This window comes from Chrysochloris asiatica, unplaced genomic scaffold (assembly GCF_000296735.1).
Source record: "Chrysochloris asiatica unplaced genomic scaffold, ChrAsi1.0 scaffold00004, whole genome shotgun sequence".
Taxonomy (NCBI): domain Eukaryota; kingdom Metazoa; phylum Chordata; class Mammalia; order Afrosoricida; family Chrysochloridae; genus Chrysochloris; species Chrysochloris asiatica.
In genome coordinates this window covers 47352482-47354921 of record NW_006408522.1, presented here as the reverse complement: position 1 = coordinate 47354921, position 2440 = coordinate 47352482, and positions in this window count along the sequence as shown.

Below are 2440 nucleotides of genomic sequence, written 5' to 3'. Positions count from 1 at the left end.
ACACATTTATCATGTTATATTATTCCGATTCAAGATAAAAGGCATTTCTCCTTTAGACTTGGGAGAGACAAAAAGAAGATTAAGGAAAGTTGGAAGTAAGTTAAAAAAAAAAAATCCTAAGAAAGTGTAATGACTTCTAGTCACAGCTTCCAAAGCAGGTGAAAAGTACAGATCAGAAAACATAGTACATTTTTATGCTTATGTTTTATTAAATAAAACATTTGTTTTAAAGTTTTTCCTAATTTCAAAAGTAAAATATGTTTATTAAGGAACATTTGTGAAAGAACAAGAGGTATAGGAAAATATAACCAGATCTGCCATTCTTACATCTTATAAACACTTTAATATGTATGACTTCAGACTATGTTTCTACTGAAATTAAACTGCTTTCATTTCTTAAAACATTACTTGGATATTTTCTTAAACATTGTTATTTTTCTTTAATTCATTTTTAATATATGTGCTTCAAATTTTCCTTGTTTATTTAGAAAAATGTGTAACTGTATATGTATTATATAAGGAGCTCTGGTAGCGTAGCGGTCATGAGTGGGGCCGCCAACCTGAAGGCCAGCAGTTTGAAACTACCAGTGGTTCCAGGGGAGAAAGATAGTTGTTTTGTTCCCGTAAAGATTTACAGCCTTGGAAACCCTGTGCAGGGTCACTATGAGTTGAAACCTACTCCATGGTACTTAACAACAGCATATATATTTTACAGTTTGCTTATATTTTTGTGAAAATAGGTTGCAAGTCTTCACAATAAAATATGGTAATCTTTACTTCTACAGTTTCTGCCTTTAGCATAATCCTTAGACAATTTTCACTAAACATTCACAAACAAAAATAGATTTGTTTATGTATTTGCATATTTTATTGTTTTTATTTTTATTATTTAAATGTTTAAAACTTTTAAGTGTATCTTGTTATAAGACCAAGATGGCTAAACAATTTTATATCTAAAGGATTTCCCAATATTTTGTTTCTTTTGTCCTAAACAGTATATTAGTAATATATGACTATGTTTCTGAACTCTCAAGTTTCTTCTATTTATGTAGATTTCTATATATCCTTGTGCAGGTAAAGTATGATTTTGGTTATGCTAACCGCTATGGCATTGTGGATTAATGTGTCAGACTGTAATGTTTGAACTGCACGGTCGGTGGTTCAAGCTTACCAGCTGCTCCTCGGAAATCCTATACAGGGTCACTATGGGTCAGAATCCACTCAATGGCACTTAACAACAACAACAGCAAACTTATAATACATTTCGATGTTGGTTATATTGATGATGGTCTCCCATCTCTTTCTTTTTTTTTCAAGAATTATCCTAGCACTTCTCACAGAATACTTCTGAAGGGCTGGAAGGATTTGGGAATAGGGACCATCTTGTCTGCCTGGTGAAGTTATTTTGTTAAATGTTAACATGTGACTTGGAATATTTTCAATACAGCCTATTTGTAGATTGCCAAATCAATAATTAATCAACCTTAGATGCCAGTGTTTTTGCAACTCTAACAATTTTAGGCAATATATGATGAGTTAGCATCACAAACTTGTTTCTAGATTTTTAAAAAATCATTTTGTATCTATAGGATATGAACTGGGCCACAAGGTCAGTATGAACCGTAAGGCTGGTGTTTCAAACGCATCAGCCACTCCTTAGAAACCCTATGCGTGGTCACTATGAGTCAGAAAGACTCCACAGTGCTTAAAAAATGTAAAAGCATATGTAAAATCAGTGGTTGTCTGATTTGAAATACTTGATAGCTAAATGTCAACTCATTTTCAGGAAAACGTATCTGTTCAACCTTATTAAATTGGAAATATTTATAATTAAATTTTAATAAATTTTAAAGAATTTATAAAAATTAGAATGTGAGTTAAACCCTTTGACCAACATTACAGAGATAGGCAGTCTTGATATTTAATGAATTTTTATATGGTTATCTGAGATTTGTAAGAACATTATATAAATATCAGGGAGCTTCAAAAAGTTCATGGAAAATTTCCATTCTCCTTTAATTATTCCACAAGCGGCTTTAATCCCCCACATGTGTGTATGTGTGTTCATCCATTCAGAAGTTATTTAAATCTCTGTAAAGTTGAACAATGTTTTATATTTGACAGAATACCTTAAACCTTTTTAATTCCATGTCAGCACACATTGAGTACCATTTTTAAATTAATCCATTGAAGATGGACTCTGGGGAATTTTCTATTATTTGGTTACTAAAGTCAGTGTTACAATGAACATTTCTGATCATTTATCTTTTATTCCAATTCACAAATCTGAAAATTGAAGTTTCTTTTTTTAATGTAGACATATTTTATTAACAAAGATATGCTGTCAAATGTCTCTCCAAAAACATACGAAGGTACAGAAAGTAGTATATGAAAATTCTTATAATCTCATCTCACATCCTGATAAAAATTGGGTTTACTT